This window comes from Gadus macrocephalus, chromosome 1 (assembly GCF_031168955.1).
Source record: "Gadus macrocephalus chromosome 1, ASM3116895v1".
Lineage (NCBI taxonomy): Eukaryota > Metazoa > Chordata > Actinopteri > Gadiformes > Gadidae > Gadus > Gadus macrocephalus.
In genome coordinates this window covers 6,817,510-6,827,509 of record NC_082382.1, presented here as the reverse complement: position 1 = coordinate 6,827,509, position 10,000 = coordinate 6,817,510, and positions in this window count along the sequence as shown.

Here is a 10,000-nt window from a genome sequence, read left to right as displayed (position 1 = left end):
CTCTTCTCCTTCAGCGCGTGGGCCCTCCTCCCTCCTCCCCCTTTCCCTCCCACCTCCCCCTCCTCCTCCCCTGCTATCGTTCTTCTCCGCCGGGCCAAGAAGGACCTTTCTTTCTCCCACTGATAACTCCTCAGCTCTCACTCCCGGCGGCGGCGGCGGCGGCGGCCTTCCTTATCGCCTGTGAAGAGGCTAAGCTAACAGTGTGATGTGGGATCCTTATGGGTCTCTGTGTTGTAATTGCCTAATTGCTTTTTTCCCCCCCTGGTATCGGAGGGTTCTGCTTTTTGTCAAATGGGGCCGGAGTTCATAAACAGCCAGCAGCGCCATTCCCAGCAGCTCCCTCAACGTCGGAATTCCGGGCTTTCCGATTGGCCTGAGCCACCAATTGCTCATTGGCTCCTCCCTGTAGGACGGATGGCCATGCTGACAGCCAATGGGGCCACAGCAGGGTGAGTGCTGTAAAGTGGGAGAGAGAGGGAGAGTGGGAGAGAGGGAGTAAACAGCAGTCTTTTTTTTCTGCTGCGAAAGACATCCTAGTCTATCTCTTTCTGCTTTACTCTGTCTCTCTCTCTCTCTCTCTCTCTCTCTCTTTCTCTCTCTCCCTCTCTCTCTCTCTCCCCCCCTCTCTCTCTCTCTCTCTCTCTCTCTCTCTCTCTCTCTCTCTCTCTCTCTCTCTCCAAGTGTTTGAGTTTCAAAGTGTTTTCAAAGCTAATCATAATTTAATCCAGCAATAAAAAAACGCATCACTAACCAGTTGACGTTTTAGCATACAAATGTGAATGCGGATTTAAAGGTTGTTAAAAAAACAAATAGTGTCACCTTAACAAGCTGTGTCAAACATCTGATGCCGGCTTTAGATGGGCGACCATGCAGGCCCATATTATCCTTTGTAAGGCATTTAAGCAGCGCACAATATTATTACGTAACATACAAGACAAGGAGATTGAAAGTTGTAGAGTGTTATACAAAGGCCATGGCCCAGAAACAGGGCATGAATCAGGCTAAATTCTCACTTATTCTCTCTCTCTCTCTCCTTTTTGTCTCTCTCTCCTTTTTAGTCTCCTTCTCTCCCTCCCTCTCTCTCTCTCTCTCTCTCTCTCTCTCTCTCTCTCTCTCTCTCTCTCTCTCTCTCCCCCTCTCTCTCTCTCACTATTTTTATCTCTCTCCCTCTTTCCCTCCCTCTTGGTCTCTGTGTGCCTCCTCTCTGACTCTGATGTGTGTGTGAGCCTCAGTGAGAATGTCTATCCTCGTATTGGCCATAACCAATCTATCCTTCACCCCCCAACGCCCACAAATGTCTGGGTTATGCATTCTTTTATCAGTATATGGTTATATTTCATGCTTATTGAGAGAGAGAGAGAGAGAGAGAGAGAGAGAGAGAGAGAGAGAGAGAGAGAGAGAGGGAGAAAGAGAGAGAGAGAGAGAGAGAGAGAGAGAGAGAGAGAGAGAGAGAGAGAGAGAGAGAGAGAGAGAGAGAGAGAGAGAGGGAGAGAGAGAGAGAGAGAGAGAGAGAGAGAGAGAGAGAGGGAGAGAGAGAGAGAGAGAGCGAGAGAGAGGCAGTAGGTTTTCTTTTATCTGTCTATGCACACTGACCCGGGGAGGAAGCCCGTAGGCGTCCTGTCGTGTAGAGAGACGCACACAGGAAACAGCCTTGCAGGGACAGGAAGTCTCTCTCGGTATTAGAACAACCCACGTGTTGGGCAACAGACCCCCAACGAGTCACAGACAGGAAGACAAACAAATCATACAGGTGTGTGTGTGTGTGTGTGTGTGTGTGTGTGTGTGTGTGTGTGTGTGTGTGTGTGTGCATGGTCGTTACTACCCTTCATCTACCAATGCTTGGATGGTTGGCCTGTGAGTACACACCTTACCTCAAGGCCCGCTGCCTACCTCTGTCCACAGACACACCTTGGGGGGACACTGACTCTAGATATTAATGGAGGTCTGATTGGTGAGACCACTCCCAGAACCCCAGACCCCCATACCCCAGACCCCCATACCTCCATACCCCCATACCCCAGACCCCCATACCCCAGACCCCCATACCTCCATACCCCCAGACCCCAGACCCCCATACCCCAGACCCCCATACCTCCATACCCCCAGACCCCAGACCCCCATACCCCAGACCCCCATACCCCAGACCCCCATACCCCCAGACCCCCATACCCCAGACCCCCATACCTCCATACCCCCAGACCCCAGACCCCCATACCCCCAGATCCAGCTCCGTCTGCTCCGCGTCGGACCCCAGACGCACAACAACACTGGGTGTGGAGTGTGCTTACATATAATATAATAATAATAATAATAGTTTTATTTGAAGGCGACTTTCTCGGCACTCAAGGACACCAATATAAGCTGTCTATCTTTATTTTACTTTATTTGCTGCTAAGCTGAAGTATTTCTTCATTCTTTATTTTCTCTTCTTTATTTAGCTCCTAATCTGTGCGGCTCATCTTTTTCGTTTAGACAATGCACAACTCTTTAAGAAATGAGTTGAATCTTAAACTGCATCTTAGATTTAGACGATAGGCCTATCTATGTTTTTATCTATTGACATATCAGCTCCGATAAGAACTATAAGTCAAATGATGAAGCCTATTGGGTTCCCATCGGAGCTATCATGATGATCTCTTCTATCTGTCTTAGTCTGGTTGGCCGTTCGGCCTTGCTGTCTCCTTCATTGGCATTTCAGCCCCTTTTTCATTTCCAACCAAAGGCAGCTTGAATCTTTTGATGCAAGTTGTTTTGCATACAGTTGGGGTGGATCCATGTGAGTACACAAACGCACACAAAAACACACACACACACACACACACACACACACACACACACACACACACACACACACACACACACACACACACACACACACACCTGATGCCAACTCAGCTTTGGACTGAAGTCTGTGTTGTACCAGGGAGTCCTTGAGGCAGACTCAATCCATGAAATATACACAGACACGTAAACACCTGCACATACATGCATACACATACAAAAGGAACAAGCTCAATTATACTCCCGATTCTCCACCACTTTTATCAGGCTTGCTTCCTCTCTCTCCTCTCATTCCCCTGAAGTATTTATCCTATACCTCTCCGCTTGTTTGACGTTTCAGGTTGAATTCATGGCTCTGGGTGGTCTTGGCTGGGCAGCCTTTTCCTCTCATTTGTTGTTGGCACTGGACGCCTTCAGCTTGTCTGGAATCAAAGGAAGGCCGGTCGGTTGTATTTATCAAGTCTAAAAACAACATCTTTCCATTTGGGAATATTGCTCAAGAGCCTTAAGGTGGGGTACATCCTTGAAAGGTCTGGTGCCTGAATTGGGCCGTTAGTGTATGATTTATCCCGTGCCCTCTCACTTGTTCGTCTGTTGACCTGAAATAATATAAAATAGCGTGTTAAAAAATAAAGTGTTTGAATGTGTGCGTATGCACATCTGTGGAGTGTGAGATTGTGTGTGTGTGTGTGTGTGTGTTTGTGTGTGTGTGTTTGTGTGTTGAGCGTGATTGTTCGTGTGTATGAGTTTGTGTGTGTGTGTGTGTGTGTGTGTGTGTGTGTGTGTGTCAATTTCTCAAGTACTCATTTTGTCATATAAAAAACGTTAAATTCAAACTTGCGCCGACCGGCATATCAACGCACAAGTCACATGATCTTAAAGAGATCTTACAGTAAACACAGAACGTGTTTTTTCCCACTTGGGGAAAAAACTAGACTGCGTCAAGTTCTCCGACCTCTCTGGTACCTCTGCAACAAGACTTGTAGAGGGGGTTTTCTTGCCCATTGTTGAGAAGGAATTGGGGGGAAAGGAACTTTGGCTTTGACTCCTAGAAGTCCAGATTGAACCGCGACATGGAGGAGAAAGGGATCGGTGCCCGGGATGGTCCCCCGCCGGGGCACCGCCGCCGGAGCACCGCCGCCGGGGCACCGCCGCCGGAGCACCGCCGCCGGGGCACCGCCGCCGGAGCACCGCCGCCGGAGCACCGCCGCCGGAGCACTGACTTCAGGGAGTCAAAGCCAGAGTTCCTTTTCCCCAATTTCTTCTTCTCAACCATGGCCGAGATAACCCCCCCACTACGAGTCTCGTCCTCAATGTCACGGTTCAGTCTGTACTCCAGATTGATGTGGAAGTGGAAGAACCAGAGACGTTGACGAGAACCTGACGTAACAGAGTTGACCATTAGGGGGTACTCTCACACTGCATTTCTAATGTATATCCGTAGTAGTTCTGATCACAGTGTAGCTGCACTTCTGCAAATTGTTAAGCCATTTTAGTGTGCCATATTGCTATATTTGGAAATGTTTTTCATGCATCACACTACAGTTTAGTGACCAGTATTTTGTTAGGTAGTATGAGAGTAATATTCTGCATTAGTAATTTCAGTTTCTTTCTAATTATTTATATTTCTACTATTGTATTACTCGAGGTAGCATGGCTGAGGGAAATAGTGGTCAGGTCAATGGGTTTAAAGTGACAACGTTGCCATACAACACCTGACTGATATGGTAGGCCAAGTGGGAGAGCAAATTGGTAACTTTCTCCTCTGGACTTACTGATTGTACTGTTGCACATGACACACCTTTGACTGACAGACCAGTGAATGTTCTGACTCATGGCCCTACACAACAGAACACAACGGCAGTAGTAGTTCATGTCAAGACTAAACGTGAACCTGTGACTTTTAGGGGAAATGGTCCTGACAAGTACTCCGTTCAGGAATGGATTGCCATGACAAAAGCTCACCTTAGGAAACAGTCTTACACAACAGCTGAACAGGCGGATGATATACAGGGAAGACTTTTAGGAAAGGCAAGAGACGTGGTCAAAGAAGGGCTGAGGAGTGATGACTCACTTGATGTGAAGCAGAACTCAGATCTTATGCATGACATTCTAATGCGATACCTCAGTCAGAAAAAGCCTTTACGAGGGCATCAGACGGGTTATTCACATGAATGTTAAAATCCCCCATAAGCTAAATATTGTCTGAATATGTAGCAAGATCAGCTGCAAAATCAGAAAATTCATCAACAAAAAGTGAGTATGGTCCCGCGGCACGGTATACTATAGCTAGAACGAAAGAGTCTGGAACAGCGCTAAGCCTCACCGACGTACATATAGGTGCAGCGTTATTTTCAGAGGGAGTCCGGTTAACACTCGGTTCTGAAAGGGTTGTTGACATGCGATTTGACATGTGATTTTGAAAGGTGGAACAAAAGCAACCGGAGCCATGCTTGCCGTGCTTGATGCAGCCGGACAATCCACAGCTCTGACGAGGAAACAGCAAATACGATAGAGCTCGTAAGTCCGCCCCTTCCGGTAGACCCCCATTGGACCTACGAGAGATCGTAAAATATGAATGGGTTTCAATGGAGTGAAAGTAATTATTTTCTGGTCCCAGTGTTTTTATGCCCTGGATTACACATATGTTGTTTGTGGATTTCAATGATAATTTTTCATGTCAAGAGTTCGATTGTTTATTGTGCAATTGTTCAGTTAAAGGCTGTAGAGAAAACACAATGAGAAAGACTACACGTCTCGAATGTGAGGTCACGCTCCCTGCGACTGGCGTGGACAAGACCGACAATCTCTCCGTCGGCATGACTGAAAATCTACACATGCCTCGACTTATAATGGTGTTCACCTCTTTCGATGCAGTTATCCTCCCCTTGGAAAAAAGCGGTGAAGTGGAGCAAAGAGATAGCCATGTCTGTACCAGAGTGATGGTGACGTATATCATTCACGTCGAGAGCAGCGAGGCGCTGTAGTTCACAAAGTGGCCTCCCACAAATCCTAACATTATCAAACTTCCTCGCAATTTTTTTTGGTTTTCTTTATGGAAAGCTCATTGTGGGACTGTCTCATAGTGGCTGTATTTCTGCACCACGGCTGAATTTCGGGAATGAGTCTTCAAACACTGTATTAGGGGCCCACTTATACCCACTTATACCAAAGCATCCATAAAGTAGAATGCCATTGGACCTTTAAGAAACCTGGCTTCTGATTGGTGGATACATCTGTACTTTCTTCTCTGTATTTGCGGACAATTACTGCCAAAAATACCAAAAAGTGCCAAGAGTCTCCAGAGATTTTAGGATCCAAAAAATGACATTGATAAATACGTGAAAGTGGTTCCGCAACACACAAAAAGCTGTCACAGTTGTAAGACACGACAAAGTGCACTTGTGATACATATTCACACAAATGTGTGAATTCACACAAATGTGAATATGATTTGCTGTTCCTGAATCTTAACCTACAAGTGTAGGTTAATCTGTTTTCAAATCACAAAACAATATTTATATGTGTAGCAATATTGTTAGCAATATTGGCATTAAATTCCCTCCATAGAAGACTTTATGGAGGGATAAAATGAGGGAATAGGCTAGTACAATAGCCTATTACAGTGGCCTTCTTTAATCCCATACAAAATCTGGATGCTTGAAGAGCACACTGGGATCACAAATAATAATGATCATGATAATGATCTGTAGTTAGCCTACATATTAAGAGTATTTTAGCTATTTATGTTTAATCACTGAGCCGTACACATTGTTTTATTAACATTTCATACGGAAAGCAAAAACGACCCACAATCTCTTTCAGGATAGCATTTGCTGTACTAAACCTTGAAAGAAAATTAAAACCCGAACCATAACCAGAATTTTGAACCAATAGTACTTTGGGAGTTTTGATTTGGTTAAAAATGGCTTAGCTATGGCTGATTTATGAAAACATATGATTATTTATGCAAATAGTCATTTGCATGTCGCATGCTAGCCCGATAGCCTCGGTGGTATTAGCATGTCGGTGTGCTAGCTCATTAGCCTCGGTGGCATTAGCATGTCGGCGTGCTCAATCATTAGCCTCGTGGCATTAGCATGTCGGCGTGCTAGCTCATTAGCCTTGTGGCATTAGCATGTCGGCGTTCTAGCTCATTAGCCTCGTGGCATTAGCATGTCGGCGTTCTAGCTCATTAGCCTCGGTGGCATTAGCATGTCGGCGTTCTAGCTCATTAGCCTCGGTGGCATTAGCATGTCGGTGTGCTAGCTCATTAGCCTCGTGGCATTAGCATGTCGGCGTTCTAGCTCATTAGCCTCGGTGGCATTAGCATGTCGGCGTTCTAGCTCATTAGCCTCGGTGGCATTAGCATGTCAGCGTGCATGCTCATTAGCCTCGTGGCATTAGCATGTTGGCGTGCTCGCGGAACATTGCGCAGACGATGAGTTGGGGTGACCACACGCATTTTCAGAAAATACACACGCGCCGACATGTCCCGAGTCAGTTTTGAGTATAGGAATCATGCAACACACTCTTCCCCCAGAGAATCAAACAATGCTGGGTTACCAGAGCACACTCCTACCAGGGATTAGCTGGCAGCATGTATTGAAGCATGACTACAGACATGTTTCAGACTCTGAGAAGGAGAAAGCATAGGAGGCCGGCTGTCCTCCCCCTAGTGCCTGACATCACGAGTGCTGCACAAACATTTACGTAGCAGTATTTTTTAAAGGTCTTCTATGATGTCTTGTAAATCTGCTTGACGCTGTCTTATCTGTGTGTGTGTGTGGTGTGTGTGTGTGTGTGTGTGTGTGTGTGTGTGTGTGTGTGTGTGTGTGTGTGTGTGTGTGTGTGTGTGTGTGTGTGTGTGTGTGTGTGTGCGCGTGCGTGCGTGCGTGCGTGCGTGCGTGTGTGTGTGTCAACCCCCATTTGAAAATATCCTCTTTTGATCTGTTGAAATTCTCTCTACATCCCAACAGCAATCAATAAACAAAATTGACTCATATTAAAATATATATTGACTAGATATCAATTTGACTCATTTAGTCCCATGAGAAAGAGAGAGACTGAGAAAGAGAGAGTATGTGAGGGACTGATAGAATGACGTGTGATTTACAGGCATGTGAGTGTTTTAATGATGGTTGCTGTAGGTCAAGGTAATGATCATAAATAACAAGACAGGGCAGATGAGTTTGGAGAAATAGAGAGAGAAAGGAGGAGGGGGGGGGGGGGGCAAGTTCAAATTCCTCCAGCCCACAAATGTTGTAACTCTCAGATCCCGGTGATGAACCTCAACTGAAATAAACGAAACAACATTTGGGCATATTCCTAAGACATCAACAACAGTACAGAGAAAAACTAAGCTGATACATGCCTCTCACACACACACAAACACACACACACACACACACACACACACACACACATACACACACACATACACACACACACACACACACACACACACACACATACACACACACACACGACACGCACACACACACACACTCATGCACACACACGCACACAACGATAAGCTCACGCACGAACAGGCAACCCCAGTGCATTAGGGAGTGTACCTATGTCTATGTATCTGCACCAGAAAGCCCTTGAGACAGACGCTCCCTATAAAATACACACGTGTTCTGATAGGATTGTGTGTGTGTTTATTGACATTACTCATGTTCCTTTGGGATTGTCTGCCTTGAATAGGGAACCAACACTCAGTACTTATCCCCTCAGGGACTATGTGTACGTAGGAAGGAGTTTGTTTCCGCTTGCATTGCTGTATGAAACTTTAAAGAAAGGTGCACAACATGTGCTTTAAATAACACGATCCACCATTATCCACCCAAAACCCAGTAAATATCTAAACAGTATGGTGAAGAATCTTGCGTTTTGGAGATGGTTTATTGTAGTTAAAATAATGCTAACTACAATAAACAACTACAATTTTCTACAGAAGTGATCTGCATTAAAAGTCGGGGGTGGTAATGGGAAACAAACAAGGTGTATCTTTGACCCTTAAACTACGGCGTCATCGATTCCTTTGCATGACATTCTGGGTCACCTGTTCAATCCAATATCAAAACCTGATTCATCACTAAAATATCTGAGGTCTTCCCAGAGTTGTAAAAGATTATGGGTTCTGCTAAAGTGGGTGTTCAATGTATTAATGTGTTCAATAATGAGGTCTATGTATTCTGTTCTCTACAGATCCTGTCCCTCAGGGAGAACAGGAGCTAGAGGCCTTGCCGTTTTGTAAGGCTCAAGTCCGCCCCCTAGGGGGAAGGATTAGTATCACATTTCATGAGGACGTTGTTACTGCTAGATAAGGCATGCATCAATTAAAACCTAAATTGTAACCTAACTTGAATACGTGTGCCACATGTGTTCTTAATGCTGTGCTTTAAAATTTAGTTCATGCTATACATTCATTTATTTCATAAACATGTGGTTTGGTTTAGCCTGACCTTTTGACAATGTGTGATCTAATGTCCATGTCATAGCATCATATACATGTGCATGTACTGCTATGCCACTCAGATTATCCCTCAGAGAACAGTCAATTATTTTTTTTATCAGCATGCTATTCACAATCTTGTGTCAAGGTGTTTACTGTGGTGTCTTGGTTGGGGCTTGTGACTGGTTAGGGTTAGGGTTCGGGTTAGGGTCAGGGTTAAGGGTGGAACCGTGTTCAACATCCCACGGACCTGGGGCGGCCGGCCCTCCGCACCTCTCACTGAGGTAGAAGGAAGAGGAAGGGATGAAGGCCGTCACAGGACTGGTTGGGCATGTTGGAATCTGCACCAACAAGGCTCTGCTAGAAACCACAATGCCATTGTCGCAGGTATCATATTTACATACCAGGGTGCACAAGATTGCAACCTAGATAATCATGACCATGCCCAAGCTGCCTTTAACTATGTGAATGAGATGAAGTAGCACCACATCGCCACAGATCACATTGAGCAACCTCACCTTATGAGCGACTTTACCCTGCGATCACAATCTATTCATCATGAACACACTTTGAACACTCATATACCATACCATAATAACAAATCTTTGTGTTTAGGACAGATCATATGCAGCCCCCCCCCCCACACATAAAACCATAGACTCAAATGTTTGGAATGGAATTACTAATGATGTGTTTATGCAGTATTTTTTTTTATGTTTCTATACTGGGTTTTGCATCTGTCCCAACAAGTCCTTT